We start from the raw sequence: 19,057 nt of genomic DNA on the forward strand, positions 1-19,057 counted from the left end.
GAAGGACATTTGCATTCAGTTTTCATGCAGAAGGCTTTTCTGAGAAACAGAAACCCAAATTATAGTATAAGCTGAGAGAAATATAGCAAAGCAAATCCATCTTTCTCAGAAGAAACAATGTTAAAGAAAAATGAGTAGCTGTATAACATATCGCTGCTTCTGTCAGAGTTCATAAGTGGAAGTTACACTGGTATATTAAACTGGCAGTTTATCCCCTTTGATTATACTGTACCCACCTAATTCATGAGGAAAGTGTAAGAACATTAAAGAACTGCTTTTCCACCCATTATCCTTATATTACACTTTGCATTTTTAATCCTTAGCAGAAGCTGTTGGTGTTTAAAAATCTTCATCAAATGTATCCATGCAGTGTGGAAAAAGCTGAAGTCATTAAACTGCATGTCATACAACAGAATCATCTTGCATTTAATTACCAGATTTCTAAAGCAATTACTAAATTTGGCCCAGGTGCCTGCCTAGAGGGAAGCCAAGTTTTTCCTCCATTTTGAGAAATTAGCCTCCATCGTTTTCTCCATGGAGGAGTGTGTAGTAAGTGTGCTGCTTGGCATAGGAGGCCACCTGCATGTAGGATGCCGTGCATGATGCCTGAGCGCAGGCAGGCATCGTGTGTGTGGGAAGACCTGTCATGACAGAGCAGGTACAGGTGGTGGCTTCACCTGCCCAGCAGGCTGTGGGAAGGACTGACAAGAAAAGCGAGCCTTTCTGCAGGAGTTAGAACAGAGCCAGCCTTCCCTTTTCAATTGCATATAACTGTTTCTTTACACAGGATTCTGCCTCCTTGAGTTTTTCTCTTATTTTTCCTATATGTTCCCATGATAACTTGACACTGAGTAAATATAATTTTTTTTTTTTAACTACAAACAGGCATTTAGTAATGCCAGAAGTAATGGAACACTCAAAGTTTGGAAACAAGTAAACAGCAGTCATAGCAAAAGTGTGTTAGAGAAATTGGCTCATCTAATTTAAAATAGTAAAATGACCAAGTTCCAGGGCTGAATTATTCCCAGAAGTAATACCATGACTTCACTCAGGAAGCATTACTCAGTGGGATTATAGCTGGAACATTTTCAACCTTAACGATTCATCTTCAGAAACATCGTTCTTGGAGTGCAAAATATCCTGTACCTCCCAGTCCCAGAATAGGATTCTGTTAGTAACTCGCATTTCTGCATATCATAAACTTCAACTTGCTCGTGAGTCATTTTGCTGTTCAAGAACTGTATAAAATGTTAATTTTATGTCAATAAGGGTTAAGAGTCCAAGGAATTCAGCTTTCATTGAAGTGTGGGATTTCCCTAAACACTTTTGAAAATCCTGTCTCCAATATTAAAATACTTCACTTTTTTGTCCACAGGAGAAAATTCCATGCACTTACTATGGCCTCCCCTGTAAAATTTGATAAGGTATCTCCGAGATAAGAGAGAAGGTGGTCTCCTACCATGAAGCGGACTGTTTAGTGTGGTGAGGAAAAGAAGTTGGTTTTATTTATTCATTTACAAAAAATACCCAGAAGATTGACACCAATTCAAGAGTGCGAAGCTGTATAACATGAAGAGCTTTGGGGAGCTTTTTCCCCTGGTGTCTTAGACACACTGTGGAAATTTCTTGCCTGGTGAGATAAACTAATGGATTGACAAAAATACAAACTCTACCTAAGAGGAATTGCAGTAAAGCAGTGTCTTAGTCCAGAGTGCAATAGAGAAAACATCACATTCACTGTATCGTATCTTGCTTTTTATTACACAAGAAATCAGGTTGAGCAAGATTGTGCTAAATTCCACTCATAAATACTGTGTAGAAAAGTGATAGTCTTCAAGCTTTTATTATTTTCCTTTAAAACTGATATGGGGGTGGTGGTCTTGAATTGTTGTTGATAAATATTTTCTTCTGGAAAAACATGTGAAGTAACTTTCATTATACTAAAAGTTTAACCTCAGTTAAACTTAATGTTTCTTTAACGTCTGCCATTCTTCTATGATTGTGAAAATGTGGTGCTTCCTTGCAGGATCACTGCCCACATGGAAATTGCATTAGAATTAGGTCAAAGTAGCTCTTTCTTACATGAGAAAAAGTCAAGAAACTGGAACTATGCTATAGCTTTCATTGTATTCCTCTCAAAAAACCTGTCACTGCTGCTGCTGGTGTTTTTGTGCCGGACTACCAATGTAAGAATTATGAATCATTGGATAGTCTTTCTGTATTTGTCAGAAAAGTGTATTTTAATGTTAGTAGCTCAGATCGCTAATCTAAGCCCGGCTCCTTATGTACCTGCATGCAGCTGTGTAGTCAGCACTCCTATTATCATGTCACTGCTTCCAAGTGTATCCTTGACAGATTGCAGCCATAAATATCTCTTGAGGTGAAAGTAATTTAGTCATGTAGATCTCTGTATTATTTCAGTCCAAAAAGCTCCGCTTAAATAGACTATCAACTGAGTTGAAATGTTTTTGTGATATGCACTGATGTGAGACCAACAAACCTATTTCACTTAGGTGCCTTAAGTAGACTCAGGTCTTTAGTTTTAGCTGTGCTGTTATACTTTCCTGAAAGCTCCCTTATCCATAAAAAACAAAGTAAGAGTGGAACACATTTTCTTGTGACCCAAAGACATTTGGCTGTTGGTATTTGTCTTCTTTGGTTTAGAGAATAATGACTGGGGAACATACCTTCCTTGTGGCTGAATGATCAAAAATTACGTTGCAATGTGCTTTCCTGCGTGTGTAAAGGGGCAAGCTGTGTGCTAAACTTCAAATTCGGGCTCAGATTCTTCCTTCAGATGCACATGTGCAACTTCTATAGCAGTCAGTGGAAGGTGCATACATGGATTAAATGCTAAAATAATATGGCATTGCATCTATTTGCCTTGGCTGAGAATTTTAGTTCAGAGAATTGTCAACAAACCGTAATTCAGTGCTTTAGCTCTTTACCATACTCATATTACAAAAATAAGAAGACCTGTCACTCACATGGTGTTAAACAAAGATTTAGTAGAAGGTGTGGAGTGGTCTTGGATGGGAAAACATATGAATGCCATGCACATACATGTTGTGAGTAAGCTGTTTATTGTTTCACTTAGAGTACATCCCTGAACAATTTCTGTTGGGAATGGGATATTGGCCATACATTCGCAAGAGTTTTGGGCAGAATACCTCCTGGATGCTAGTTTGCATCCTGATTTTGATTTAATGGTTGCTTCAAAATGAGTTTTTTACATGAGATAGTATGGTACTTTGAAAATAAATGACATTGCAGTAGCTATGCCACACTGAACACATCAGGTGAAACAGAGCTCAACTGTAGAAAAAAATTGTGGATATTAGCTAATTTACATATATAAACTGGGACTATTTTAATTTGTATTATGAAACACTTATAAATGCATGATATTGATTGTAATTTTATTTTTATCTTTCACTACCAGCAGAGGGAGCACCAGGGATTAAGCTGCACAAACCTTGGAGGTTTTGTACACTGATGCACTCCGCATCCTCCCTCAGCCAAATTCTGTCTGCAAACACCCAGACAAAACTTCTAGTGCTGTCAGCAGGAACCGAGGAAAAATATCTGAGGGTAGGACTGATCCTTGAATGTGTTCAAATATTCATATTTTCTTCAAAATAAACTCTTGTCTACCCCTCAATTAAATGAGTAGCTTTGTATTTACAGCTTTGTGAAAAATACATGGCACACAAGTAGTATTTGGAACAAGATCCAAGACCTGACTACACAGACCACATGGCCATCACATCTTGTAAGCCGTAAGCATGCTCCAAATATGTTTAGCAAATTCTATTTCTTATTTTGCAACTTAAACCACAGTTCTGTGGGAAAACACATTTCAAATATGAAAACTGTAGTTACTCAAAACCTAAGATTTTGAAAGATGTTGGAATTCATTTCAAAGTTACCATTTGTTGCAGTTGACTTTCAGACACTGTATAAAAGTGTCAGCATTATTAAATCAGTCCTCAACAGATATTTTAGCATTTTCATTCAACCCTCAAATCTAGCAGAAAAATGGAACTTCACAGCTGTTGAAAAAATATGTAAGAGAAGATTGGATATAAAGCAGTATAGCTCATCTCCAAGGCTCTAGATTTTCTTTAAAACTTTTTCTGGTGGAAAGCTGTATAGAGAACCTCTGTTAAACAACTCCTAACTGAGTCCTAATATGCCAGCGAACATGTTAGGTGGCTCTGTGACATTTTACCCATTGCAGTGATCACCTTTACCAAATATGAACACCTATATTGTTGTCATTTTATGTGAAGTAACATAAAGCTGCACAAAAAAATCTTATATCAGGTTGAATTTAAGCCTATTCTCCCATATTTTCTCACAACAGCAAAAGCACTTAATAGCAAGGAATTTGAGACTTAAGCCAATGCATATGCCCAATCAACATCACCCAAAACAAAGACATTTTAGACTTGATGAAGGGGCTGTGCACATGAAACCTTTTTTTCCTTCAACCCTATCAGCCCCTCTAATGGAAGATACTCTTTCTCACTACAAACCTTATGTGCTTATAAACACAGCCAAAACAAACCTAGCAGCTCAGTTCCTGCCCAGGATCATCTCAAAGACAGCCATCTAAAACTGAAAACCTAACTATGATTATCAGTTTGACTTCTATTACATTATTTCTAATGAATGTAAAGCAGCAGTAAAAATGGGGAAAATGGCAGTTATGGAGACTTCATATCACAGGCAAAGATCGAGAGTTTTGCTGGTGGTCTTGCATGAAAACAAGTGAGGGATCTCAGAGTCTCTGTGGGTTCCCTATCACTATGATATCACACATCTGTCTGCTGGAGAAAGTGCCTAAGGAAGCATAACTGCAAGTTCCTTTTAGCTTATATAACCTGCTAAGGATACAAGCCTGCCTGGCATGTGTGAGGTGGACACATGCTATCTGAAGAGTTCACAGCGTTGTATAATTATACTTAGTCACCAAAATCCATTTCATGTATCCACTGTTTGCTTACATGTCATGGTCATTCCTGTAGTCTTTACTTAGTGATAGGTGTCAAGAATATGACAAAATTAAATTTTCTTACCTCGGGTGGCATCAGAATAATGACAAAACCACTCTTCGGTATCCAGATCAGCATGGTCCTCCCAGTTACTTATTTGGTTGAGGGCTGGACATCGATCAAAGATTTTTAGTACCTGCAAAGAATGAACTCAAACTTTCATATCTTTCCTGACCCAAAGTTTCTCTGATAAAGGTCTATGTTACTGTGTCCAAATGGCTTATTCAGTGGGCTGTAATGTCATATGGGCTAAGCGAAAATCATAAGGCTTTATTTTGTTAAACAAATATCATTTTAGCCAGCTTTGAAGAAAGGGCAGAGGATGGATTACCAGTGTAACTGGATCATGTCTTCTGTTTACCACCCTTACAGTACCCTCTAATTCTTAGGCTAATTAATTAAATGTTCACACTTTTCCAAAAAGAATTTCCTGAATACAGCAGTGCAGTTTGGTTTGCAGCATGTGATACTATTAATTCATATGCATTCATATTCACAATTCATATTCAAAATTGCTGTAATTAAGTTTTGTCATTGTATTCTTTGAAAAGGTATTTGGAGCATACTTTTACTGTATATTTAACACATTCAATTTTTCCATTTTGCTATATCTGATTCCTTTTGAAAATTATTTATAATTTTTATAATTTACTAGAATTGTTAACTATGTAGGAAAAGAACCAACAATTTCAGAATTCAGAAGGCTGAGTAGCTCACTATTGTAACTCAGTAACTTAAATACTGAGTATTTCTCTTTCAGATAGCTCTAGTCACTAGATGTTAATGAATTACACAATATTTGCTAATGTAGCTAAAATGGGTCTGAGTTGTTGGATCTATAAGCTATTTTTGTCTGCATTCTGAAAAGGTGACTGTTTCTCTTAAAAAATTTATTGCTTTACAATGTTGCTTTCTGATCACTGCATGTGTCATTACTTTGTTAAATCAGAAACATTTTTTGCTACTAATACTGAATGTTTAAAAGTTTCTACATGCTTTAAGTGCATACATATTCATAAGCAACATGATTGTTTACTTTCCTATAGCTTAATTTGCCCAAGTATAGAGAAATCTGTTACAATGTTTTCACTGAAAATGATAAATATGCAATGATACTGTAGGTTGTCTGCTTTTGGTTGCGATCCATAAGTGTATGTGCCATTTAACAACCAATAAAATATGACAGGCATACACAATTCTGTCTGAGCAGGAAAGGAAATTTTATTGCTCAGGTTTTAGTCACACATGCCCTACATAAAGTTGTACAGTCAGATCAGTATTTTATTGTTACTTACCATATGTGTTACACCCCTTAGGCATGAAAGAGCAAGTTAGAAAGCATTAACCTTATCTGCAGAAGAAGAAATTACTTCAAATCAGTTTATAGTCAAAAAGAGCCTTTCTTTGGGAACAAAACAAGAAAACTGGAAACAAATCTAGATATCTTGTAGATCTCAGCCAGAGAAGAAAGGAGCTTATTTCTTAAACACTGTATCTCCTCTTACATGCTGAAATACTTGATGATGCACTACCACAGACCACTGAAATCAGTAAGTAAAGTGCTACCTGCTATCTCCATACCCACTGTATCACCCCCCCAAACTCATGGTATTCAGGGTCTTCTTGGCCTAACACAGAGCAAACATTTGTAATCTTTTGTGGCTATGTGCACAAATTTATGCATGAATTTATCAGAATCACCAGGTACGTTGTGCAGGGGTGTCAGTGGTGAACAGTGAACTCAGCAGGCACTCCGTTCACACTTTCGGGTTCCTTGTACAGCACAGTGGGAGAGGGCAAAAGGAGACATGATGATTTTGAGGGATTTCTGCAGATAGGGAAGAATTTCAAAACAAATTCTGCTGGCTTGTTATCTTGGAATACACAGATTAAATTTTCTTCAATACACATATGAACCAGAATTTATTTTTACTGATGTACTACTGACATTTATCTCCACCAGTTTAAGAAGTATGTTAACAGCCTGCAATCAGAAGGGCAGGATATGAACATACACAGGATATGAATTTATAAATGCCAAAGGAGTGTAGTGGTAGCAACATGTAAATCAAAGTTCATAAAGCCAGGAAATATCTTACTTTAGATCAGCTGATACAAAGTAGCAACATATTTATTGTTTAGGAGGAACAACAAGTACTTTTGTGGGACCAGACTGAGGGATTGAATGATCAGTAGGCCACGCCCTGACAAGGATTAATACATCATAGAAGAGAGGGAGAGAAAATAAACTGTATTTCAGATTCCAGCATGCAACACACCAAAAACACTGACCAAGGCCTCTGAAAGACAAGTAAGGAAGCTTGTCAGCTTTTCTGTTTCTTTGTGCACTTTATCTATCAAGACAAACTGAAAAAAGTAAGAGCTACAATACCTTCATTTAAAATGTTCCAGGGAGCTGTCTGAGATATTTTTAAGCAACATTGGTTGAAATAATGGAGGAATGAAGAAATAAGATCAAGAATCTTTAAGACATTTATCCTGGATAAAGTTGCTAACCTCAAGCTTCAGATAAACTAATACAGTGCTTGCCAAAGCAAAACTTCAGTGCAAGTTCCTTAGAAAGTGGGAAAAAGTTTAATTGTGAAAAAAATCACATATTCACATAGAAATAATGTATTTGTATATGTAGTTAATGCTTGATGGCTTTATGACTGACTATAGATGTCTGAAGATTACAGAACTATTTCCTGAAGAGTGAACCCTTGAATTTAGCCTTATTAGTTGATAGTATTTTTTCTATTTTTTTTTTTTTAAATCAAAGTGATTTCAGATTTCTGAGCAACTACTCATAATAGGAAACAATCCGTTTGAAACACTGGAGAGTGCAAGTGGAAGGTGTTAATTATAGCTAAATGCCCAATTCCCCTCCCCCCCTCTGGGCTAAACACTACAGTTTTAGGCTGCTTTCATTTTGGTAACCATTTGATCTTTCCCAGGAGAGGATTTTGTACTACTTCTTTTAATCTTCTCTGCATGCAGTTCAAAACTGGCTCACTGAACTCAATGTTAAGTTAGCGTTTGTGTTTATGGGCAAAAGATTGCAGGATCTACAACAAAACAAATAAAAATAATGTTTATAAATGTCAGTTAAAGAAAACTGTGTGAAGAAAAGTGAGATGCATATGACTGAATGATGCTGTTACTCCCTCTGCTCACTATGATCTGTGGGAAAAAAATAATTTAGAAACCTTAGACCTTTGTAAAGTACAATAAGCTTTTACCATAATGCCTTTTCAACTAGTGAACAATCTAGCAAGTAATTTTTAAAATATGTTGAAAATAAAACAGATTGATGTTTCACTCTATGCATATGAGGATCTTCAGTGACTAGAAGCAATTAACCAGACAGAACAAAGTTAAACAAGCACATAAATCTTGGCAGGGTGGACATTCTATGCAGTAAATAATGCAACACCTCCACTGTCATCAGATAACATGCACTATGCTAACTTCCACTGAGCCAGATTTTGGCACTAGCATCAATGCCAGATAAGCGTATTTTGTAGCTCTTAACTTCTATGAATCAAAAGTCTCCAGAAATCAAAATGGCTCCATTGAATCAATCTAGATGGGATTTAAGTTAAAGTGGAAATAGGTCATGCAGTCAGCTAAGAAATTGCAAAATGTGTTTACCCACCTCAAAATATTGCTCCATATCTCATTCCTTTTGTAAGAATGTCTATAAATCCACAAAACTTATTTTCCACATCCATAGTTTTAATAAAGTTCCAAAGAGACATTCATTTCCCAACTTCCTTCTAGCAGTGCAATAGCAAAATACACTGGTGGTCTTAGCCATAGCCATGTCCACAGTCTGGGTTCAGACAAAGTGACAAATCAGCTGTAAGACCCAAATGCACAAAGGAGAAGTTGCAGCAATATCCTAATCATGCTTACAGCAGAAAAATACACTGCTAAAAGTATTGAATAGTTACTTGACAAACAAAGGAAAAATCAAGATACAAGGAAAATAAAAAATAACAAAAAAGAAGAAATGAGAAATCTAGCACAATATGTACTGCTCTGGACCCCACAGAATAAGGATTTCCACGCAATAATATACCAAACCCAGAGTTAGTAACCTTATTTGGACTGGCTGTACTTTTAAAACCTAGTGATGCAAATTTATACTCGGCCCCATTAAAACTGACTAATTTCAGAGTTGTTGAATTTAGGATATTGTATCATATAACTGGAAGCAGAAGTTAATGTACTGAGTGTTGAGTTTCACTAAGATGAAATATTAATTCATGTATATTCTGAATGTTGATTGTTTTAATACCCTGAATTTAGATACAGAAGATTAGATGTAATGGGTTGTTCCATATGTCACAAGTAACCCAGTTGCTCTTTTAACTGTAAATTCTGCATGGATTTTTTTTCTTACCTAGAAATTCAAGCAAATGATTTAAAATTAAACCATTTTTCCAGCACCTGTAAAAACGTGCAAATGACATAACTGACAGTATGATGATTGCTTTACAGATAAGCGTTTTCTTCATCATCTTCAAGGATATCCAGATTTACGATCTAATCACTCAGCCCTTTAACAGGATGCATTTGAGTTTGATTAAAAAAGAAAACAAATAGCAGTGCAGATTTATTAATGAAATCTGTGTGACCTTTTCACATATGGAACTCTCAAAATAGTGAGTTTAAAACTGAGTATGGCCTCCTTAGCCACTTTAGCTTTGCCCATCCTGGTATGTAACATGTTTTTAGTGTGCTTTTTCACATTGGCAAGTGCAAATTTTGGAAAGCCATCTCCCCCTCCCCCTCCTTGAACTTTAATTGCTTAACCTACATCCTAATTCAAGTTGCTCATAAACCTTAGCCTTTGTTGTAGGTCCGACAGCTGCGTTATGTCAGTAGCAAGTAAAACCTTCACAAAGTTCCGGAATGCTGCAAGACATTTTATAGGTGCTGCAATAAAAGGCAAATTGAATTTACAAAAATGCATTTGTCACTGATTAAAAACTTACAAAGTTAATTGGAAACACTGTGTAGGTGTTGCCACACAACTAGAGGTGTAACTGGTGGTTTTAATTCAGTTGGAGCACAGGGGAGAGTTGCCGTTCATGTAAGGCCAGCAATCTTATTCATATTTCTTTTCCCTTGAACAAACAGGGTGTATTTACTGGAAGACTTGCATGAATGGTCAATATTTAGGAGCATTAAGATGTTAGCCAAGGAGTAGCGACCACTTCCAGACTCAGTTTTCAAGGCTGTATCGAAGTAAAATTTGCAATTATTAGTCAGTGTCCATCACTAATTGCAGCGTCTCTTGGGAAAGTTTTCCAGGCCTTTTCTCACCCCCTTGTTTTACATTGGCGAAAATGACACTACTGTAACAATCATTGCTTCAGCAAGTGAGGAGGGGAGAGGGAGGTAACCAGCAGCCCAGGCAATCAGCACCCTCCCCCTGGAGCTAAGTGAATTATCTCCACATAATCCACTTAACCTTTGCCATTGTGGGACCTGGGAAGCTGAAGGTATTTTTAAACTTGAGTCTTTTAATTGCCAGTTTATAGTGTCACTAGTCCAGCTCAGCTGGAAAGAGGATGATTGGAAAATAGTTCCATGAGGCAATAGCTTTTCACCTCGGCTAGGAGTCCTAATTATTATTAGTTTTGTGGCTCACTGTCTTCTGAGACTGTGGGGACAGTGATCTACAGTGAATCCACAGGTGGTGGAGTTTCTTTAACATATTACTACTCCTGGTTAACACAGCTAAAATGTCACAGATTTCAAACTACTTACAATGTTGAACTTGGGTAACAAATACATTGTCATCAATTGTCAATATGCAGAAATATCCAAACTAACACAGAATATTGTGGGAACAGCTCTGTTACAATAAGGTTGAGTGATATGAGAAAACTGCTTTGCAATTTCTGCTCTTAGCATTCTCCACTTGCTAAAATAATTTATTAAAAAGCTATGTAATTCTCTTATCAGAAAAACAAAAGATGCCTTAAGCAAATACTGAGGGATGCTTGTTGATAGTTTTCCAAAGACAAACTATGGAAGATTTAATTAGAAAGTGATTAGTTCAGTAGACTGCAATAGCCCGTGAGAGCCTTCTGATATGTTTTTGGGTGTGGATCCTTAAAATTTAAACAGAATAGTGCTTACCTATTTTATTGATGAATATTCCACTGTGCTGGACTGTGGGTATATCCACATTTCAGTGATCCTCAAATCAGGCAAGTAACCTTCTATATGTTCACAGAGATACCAAGAAATGGAAACTGCACATTTTCCTTGACCTGGAATTTTCAAAAGAGGCCCAAAGAGTTAGGCATTAACAAAGTTCAGTTTCTTTGAAAACCTAAATCTTAGAGTCCCTGGATCATATAGGTCCACTTTGTCCCTTTGAGATCTCTGGGTAAAAATGGGATACCAATACCTTTTACAAATACTCAGGTAATCCTCAGCCCTATAGTTTTTATTTCTCATTCTCTTCACAATTTTAAGTTTCCCACGCACTGGTAGAGACAAAGAGAGCACACTGCTGGTTGCACTCATACTTCACTGTGCAAGAATGTGGCAGACCTATAATGTTCGTTACTTTTCAGCAATGCAGATAATCAACATCCATCATGCTTATACTGTATACAGCAACCCAAAAAACCCCAATGGCACACACTCCCAGAGCAATTCCAAAGGGGAATTACTAATTCAGCCATCTCCTCGGCTAACATTCTTTGGTGCATACTCAACCAAAAGAACGTCCATATGTGATACCTTAGCATCAGTACAGAAAGAGAATTATTCTGGGAAATTAATGCCAAAACAGAGTTGCTGTTTCTCACCACGGTCTTTGTGTCATCTCCTTGATCTTTTATTAATGATAAGGAAGTAAATGGCAGTAGTCAGGATTCAGAAGCAACAGCAGGAATGAGCCAAATATTCCATTCCTACTCCTGCTATTCTACAATTCAGCATTCTGTGAGGGAAATACCATATGACATTATTTTTCACTTGCAATCTTTGAAAAGAAACACAGACTAAAAAAGGAAAAACAAACAAACAAAAAGGATTTTTAACCCTAAATATATAGTTTTATCCAGGCTTACTGTGCAAGAAAGAGCATTTATTCCACTTCTTTGGGTATCCCTTCTCACCTTCACGTGTTCATGCCTCATGCTCTTCTTTTCAGAGAACTTAGAAAATTGAGAGAAAGAGAGGATGTCATGGAAACTATAGTCACATCTGTGACTTAGCCAGGTCCTCCATTTGGGTAGTTCCGGGCTAGAATTTCAGCAGATGTTTATGGAAATTCATTCTTCTTGGCCCATTCACCAAGATGACCAAATGTATGTTGCAGAGAAGGAATAAATGGGATTAAACAAAAGATAAAATGTTTGGGTTACTTTTCTAATTTCTCTGTTATTTCTGTAGTTAAGACTTTAATGGAATGATCAGCATTAACACAACATTTCGCGATTAAAGCACAAGCAAAAAGAGGGGCTTACTGACCTTGGTGCAAAACCAAAGGAGCCAGCACAGCAGCCATACCTTTCTTTCCTCAGGACAGGCCCTAAATACAAAGCAAATTAAACAAAAGCTTGTATTTATGCTGGTAGTAGGAGCACTCAAAACCAACTTAAGGGTCTGCTTTTGTTTGGATGATAATTTAAATTTTTTAGATGACGATTTCAAAACAGAGAGCGGTTTTGTGAACAAACAGTGAAGATTTTTTTGTTTCCTGCTCAACTTAACCTTCCCCCCACCCTCCCTTTTCTGTGCTGTATAAAAAACCCCATGGAGGCAGTTTCCCATTTATAGCAGAAAGATCCATGGAGACTGAGATTCCTCCCCTAAGATCATTTGGTGTGAGGCTATGGCATAGTGAAAACGTGGCCGTTACAGAGAGATGCGAGTTTCAGGTACTGTCCCCTTGCTAAAGCGATGGAAGAGCAGCAAGGCCTGGGCCTGGCCTCGGTGCGCCATGCCCTCGCCCCGCTCCTCTCCCCCAGCCCTTCTGCAGGCCGGGTCGGGCCTGGCCCTGCACCGCACACACCGCAGCTGGACGCCTGCATGCCCACTTAATGACCCCGGAATTAATGGAGGGGTTTGTACTACTTCACAAACAAGTATTGATAAAAGATAGTTAGGGGTTACAATTCTGTTTTAAAAATAAAAAATGAAGAAAAATTTCCCCTCAAGTGTTACAGTCTCCCTTGTGGCACTATGTACTACCCCTAAAGTCTCAAACAGCCTCATGAGTGGGGGATGTTTATCTTCACAGGAGTGATAGGTAAAACGTGGTGCCATCAGCATGGGTGAGGGTTTTGGCACGGCTTTTGGCTTTTCATCTTTCCCGAAGAATTGTGAGCATATAAAGCAGATTACCTTCATGCTTCCTCTTGTAAAAAGGGGCACAGAGACCGAGAGAAAATGCTTTCAGAACTTTACTGGTAGCTGCTGAATGCAGGAGATGATATTATCTAAAGTGATGTTTTATACAGCTAGAGAAAAGTTCCTTCTACATATATTCTCCTTTATCAGTTTAACTTCGCTTGCAGCTGACGAGATGGATCTTTGACTAAGTTACAATAAGGTTGTTTTGATTTCAGTCACATTTTTCTCCACAGAGGAAAAATGCCTCTCGCTCTCAGCCCAAGGATTGTAACTCCAGATTAAAGATAAAGCAAAAGAGCAGAAATGAAGCCTGTGTGAAAGAGCATGGTGTCTCCCTCCTTCCCGTAACCAGCTGCAGCTGACCGAGTGGCAGACAGACAGCTCCTAAAATTGTACATGTGCATTATACCATAAACTAAATTGGAAGTTACATACCCGTATATCTACCGCTTTCATCTACACCATGTAGGAGTGTGCATTGCTGCCTTTCCGAGCAAAAATTTTTGACTTTGATATGATGGAAAATACCAGGCTGATGTAGCACACTGCTGAACAATTTGGCCAGTTGGATTCAATCATTCATTCTCACGAATATGAGGCAAGATATTACTGCTATTAATTTAATAACGTTATTCAAAGGTAGTAAAATCCTTATCACTGATGTCTGATCTCAGACTGGGAAAAAAAATAAAATCACCCATTTCTTACCCAAACCTTACAGTAAGTCAGGTTGCTAGAAGAGGCCTACATTCTGCAAGATCCCATGGACATGCGCTCAAACAGTTTTGATTAATGAACCTATGTCATGAACTGCCATCTCCTTTATATTCCCACTGCCACTATCATTATTACAATTCATATGCTTCTTTTATGTTTGTGAATATATGTATGCTGTTTGCTCATCTAGCTAGGCACAGCATGTCATATGCTGAATATTTCTCTTGGGAGGGAAATTGTCAAATGCAGAAAAAGTTCACAGTGTAATTAAGAAATGAAGTATATTTTCCATCTCATGATATGTTCCTTGTATCACACCTCCTTCTCAACTGGAAGATATTGTAGCGGTAGAGATAGACAGAAATTGTGATTGCATTTCGACAACTGAGGGCAAATATCATATATTCACATATTGATTTATTTTAACTTGCAGGAAGGATTTTTTTTTCACATAAATATTTACTTGGGAATGAGGAGTAAGAGGAAAGCAAAATAAAGCAAATAAAGACCTGTGGGTAATGCACCAGATGTTAGAAGGATGGAGAACTATGTCTTGGAAAGTAGGGGCTATGAAGATTTGGAAGTCATGGCTGAAAAGCAGCTGGAAAAGATGTCTCAATGACAAAGAAAGACCTAATGTGATTCTTCAAGATGTAGATGGAAATACTGAGAAAAATGTGGAGGATGGTAATAATAGTGATACACGTGGCATCAAGTCTATTTCTGAGGTAGGATGTTCAGCATGGGATGTACCTACCCTTTGAAAGTATGTTGACATATCAGAAAACCTCTGAGAAAAAAAAAAACAACAAACTGAGAAGTTGGAACCTACTTTTCCATAGAGATTTGGAATAAGCTCAGTCTATTTAGTTCATCCACAGTTAATGAAGAGAGAGTTTGATCATGGTCCATAATTATCTACAGATGAAGACATTTGATACTTATAAACCAGTTAAGCTAGTGGCACAAGCAGAGGAAGATCTAATGACCGGAAAAAAAGACAGTGAAGCATAGAGTGAGAATAAAGTGCAAAGGGTACTTAAACACTGGAACTATTTCCACATGGCAGATTCATCTTCATTTGAAGATTTTATATCAAGCTTAATGTCAGTCTGAAGAAACAGGCTACTTTGCCAAGAACTTAGAGGCTTGATGCATGGATCGTGAGGTGAATTTCTACTGCCTGTTTTATCCAGGAGGCCAGGTGATATCAGATCAATGAAGGGTTGATGTAGGATTAATAGCAGCTTGTGATCGTTGCTGATAAAAGTGAGCTCCTAGAGAATGAGTTGGTGACTGTGTATCCATACCAAGATTAAAAGAGATTCTGAGCATATTTATTGGCTTGTCTGAATGAACTGTTGGTCAGTTATAGCTCATAAAGCTTCCTTTTGAATCAGAAAACAAGGCATATGCTAATCTGTTTTTAATGTCAGTGCGAAAGTCTATTGGCAGGAGCCAATGTCCATAAAGTACACCATATTGCCTAGACCACTAAAAAATTATAATTATCTATGTACGTACCTTAGAATTCTTACCTCCTACCTGGTTCTTTTGTTTGGCCAGAGTTTCTTCAGAGTCTTCATCTGCAAAAGCTGCTTCAGTATGCTGAGCTCCTAATAAATGGAAATGAAATGAGGAACATTCATTCTGGAAGGAAAGTGCACATTATGAATGTATTTTTATGTTGATTAGAGCTCAGGGCTGTAATCCCTGAGCAGTCATTTCCTTGGAGATCAGGGTTGTCAGTGAAACTTAATGTTTCCATCCTGAGTCAGACCACAGGTTCACCCATCCTACTGGTCTGTCTCTGACAGTTGTTTGCAGCAGATGCCTGGCATGCATAGTGTGATTTGTCATGTGGTATGTCTATGGAGATTGCATCTGGGTTGTTGCATTTCCTAGTCAGCAGTGGATTTATACTTTACAAAATTGTCTAATTGTCTATTTTAAATGCACCATCTCCTTATTTTAATGTATGCTGCCTAGTCTTCCTGTTATGAGCAATATGAACAAGCTTTGCTTTCTTCACAATATCATTGATTACTATTCAATCTCCTTCAGCCATCTTTTAAGGTAGTTTTTAAAAACTTAAGAAGTCCCAATCTATTCAGTTATTATTTGCATGGAACTGCTGTATCTGATCATCCTGTTCTATTTCCTTGAATTTTTTCCTGTTCTGCTGTAACTTTCTATTATATTCTGACCAGAACAATAAGCTGTATCTGAGATATGGACACATCAGAGGTCTAATCAGTTCAGTGTTTTCTCTGAAAGTTCTTTCCAAATTATTCTTGACAGTGTTTGCTTTATGAAAACTGAGGAATATCAAGTTCATGGTTTTATAAAGCAACCCAATCTGACATCTCTTTCTTGAGCAGCAGTAGCTTGCTTAGAGCTGATTTCTCCATGCACTTCTTTTTACTGTGTTACTTTGCCCTTATTGACATGAATTTCAGCTACCATTTTATTGCCCAGACAGTTATTATGAAAGCCATAGGCAATTTCTACTTATGCTTTTATATTTGACTACCCTCAATAATTTTATATCTGCAGACTTTGTCCTTTGAAAATATACATACTTTTTCCAGCTTAGTTTTTAATTGAAAAAAGAGAGAAAAAAAGAGAAATATCTTTATATATATATATATGCAAAAATAGAAATGTGTACATTTAAACACCATTTCATCTGCTAATTTTCCTCTTTTAATTTCTCTCAGATTTTGCCTGGTTTGTATTATAAGAAAGTTTCGATCTGCGGGGAAAATTAGTGACAGATTATGAATATTTCTTTAATCACAAATTCTGAGTACTAGTAATGCTGTTTCTAAGGTTTATGCTATCTGACTAACAAATCTTACATTTTATTGGCTGTCTCATTTTGTTCTCTTTCATATTTCACATTTATGATATGTTCAGACATACCCCTGTTTTGTTAAGTAGGAATCTGTGTGGTCTTTGATGTAAGACATAATTTATTTGACAAGGAAATATGAGACGGTGCCCTGAATCTGCATTTAATTGATGGATTGAGAATTTTTAGCATTGCAACAAGACAGATTCTTATCCAATGTGTCATGGAAGGAGCATTCTCCTAATCTGTTCTCCTGTGAATTAAAATACATGCATATATATTTTGAGGAGTAATTTTAAAAATTCTTTATTGAAGGTAGTTAGCAGGGTTTTCATACATGTCTGACATCCAAATACTAAAAGTGATTGATGCTATTATCTGTTCATAAGGGTGTTTTTATATCTATAAGAAGTGAGTGCTCCATTCTGACAAGTCTTCAGTAAATATTACTAACATTGCAAATGAAGACTAGCTCTTGGTAGTGCATTAAGGCTGGATATAAACACAACCCTTTTTCATCAATGCAAACATGATGTGAGTTTGTGCTTGTAATTAAACTTTCTGCCACTTAATCATCAATCAGCTCCATTTAAAAAATTATTGATTGATAATTGCATTATTTTTCCACATAATTTTACATAGGGCAGTATAGCACACCAAGAGTTTTCAGAGACTTCAGTAAAGTGCAGTATGCTTCAACTTGCCATCTTATACAGTTTTCTGCTTGTTACTATTTCTGTTTATTATCTTTGCAGATCTTCCAGCTGTCTCTTAAACTTATGGGATACCCTCAATCTAAGACAACTGTCTTTTACCATTTATTTATTAACTCCAATGCAATCCCTTGCTACTGGTGGTTCTTGTGACATTTTCATATGGAACACAAGTACAGATTTTTTTGGTCACGTTCTTTTCTGCCAGGATTTCTGCTTCATAAGTAATGTATTACAAAGCTATTTTATAGCTGTATGGATGCTGGCAAGTAACCAGGCCTCTGAACAGCACTTTTACAGTATGCATTTGTCTACTTTTTTCTCTCAGCAAAAGAAACTTTGAAGTGTGGCTATTAAATGAATACCAGTATTTTGCCTAAACTTCTGCTCCCATAGATGTCAATACAAATGTTGCCATCAACTTTACTGGCACAAGGATTTGGCCAAAATATCAAAACATAATTGTTGGCAAAGAGCCCAGTCCTCCACCACAGAAATCAGTGGTAATTTTGCCATTCATGTCAGTAGAAAGTGGATTGAAGTCTAACATCTTCAAGTTGATGCCCTGTATGTTTCACAGAAAGAGCAGAACAAGATTATAAACAAGGTATGCAATTTTGGTTTTTTTTTTTCACATCATTGTAACTTCAGAAAACTCCACAAAGCAGCCTATAGATATTCCAGTGTCAGTAAAATTAAAATAAGAGCTCCTGAAACATATTTTTCCCCAAAGTATCAAGATACATGTGTGTTTATGTATATAATAGTTTAGGAGTACTTTTAAATCATTTATCAGGAGATAAATAATAAATTAATTTGTGAAATTCACGTAGTTGACCTCATACTTTTGCTTTTTGGATTTTATTAATTTTCTACTACTAATAGTGAAACAAAGACTTTTTTCATGGTTTTATAGTTTTACAGATGTTTTTCCATTAAAAAAAATAAAATTAGCTAGGTGCTGGGATTTGGTTTTGGGAAAGGACTAGGAAATTGCCAAGCAACTGCTGATTAATTTTTTTATACAATATTGAATGTAAGCAAATAGTTCTTCAGAAATACAAGAAAACATGATAGTTAAATTATGAGAGTGCTGTCTTCATGCTGTAAATATCTTCTTACCTTTTGGTGTCTGCATATAGGGACTGAGAAAAAAAAGGAAGACTAAGAATTCAGATGTTTATAAAATTTGTTTAGAAAATTCTAGTCACTGAAGGTTCAGATTTTTATGTTTATACTTTATGTTAGGCAAGGAGGTATCATGGTGATGACAGCAACAGAACTAGAAAAGAGAGGGCATGAGCAGCAATTAATAGTAAAATATTTCA

At 36.8% G+C, this 19,057-nt stretch overlaps 2 long non-coding RNA genes across 2 annotated transcripts in view; one reads left to right on the forward strand and one right to left on the reverse strand.

Moving 5' to 3' along the window:
* LOC138684982 (uncharacterized) overlaps positions 1 to 15,885 on the reverse strand; it is a 28,147-nt gene extending 12,262 nt beyond the window's left edge. Inside the window, exons 1-5 of the long non-coding RNA XR_011324199.1 lie at positions 15,708 to 15,885; positions 11,214 to 11,347; positions 10,061 to 10,303; positions 8,716 to 8,919; positions 5,082 to 5,193 (exon numbers count right to left, since the gene is read on the reverse strand). This is a non-coding gene — a long non-coding RNA (uncharacterized lncRNA). The remainder of the gene's footprint in view (positions 1 to 5,081; positions 5,194 to 8,715; positions 8,920 to 10,060; positions 10,304 to 11,213; positions 11,348 to 15,707) is intronic.
* LOC138684981 (uncharacterized) lies at positions 1,335 to 3,666 on the forward strand. Its single transcript, XR_011324198.1, has 2 exons — positions 1,335 to 1,482; positions 3,443 to 3,666. It is a non-coding gene; the product is annotated as an uncharacterized lncRNA (long non-coding RNA).
* Positions 15,886 to 19,057: the final 3,172 nt, after the last annotated feature.

This window comes from Haliaeetus albicilla, chromosome 4 (genome assembly GCF_947461875.1).
Source record: "Haliaeetus albicilla chromosome 4, bHalAlb1.1, whole genome shotgun sequence".
Classification (NCBI taxonomy): Eukaryota; Metazoa; Chordata; class Aves; order Accipitriformes; family Accipitridae; genus Haliaeetus; species Haliaeetus albicilla.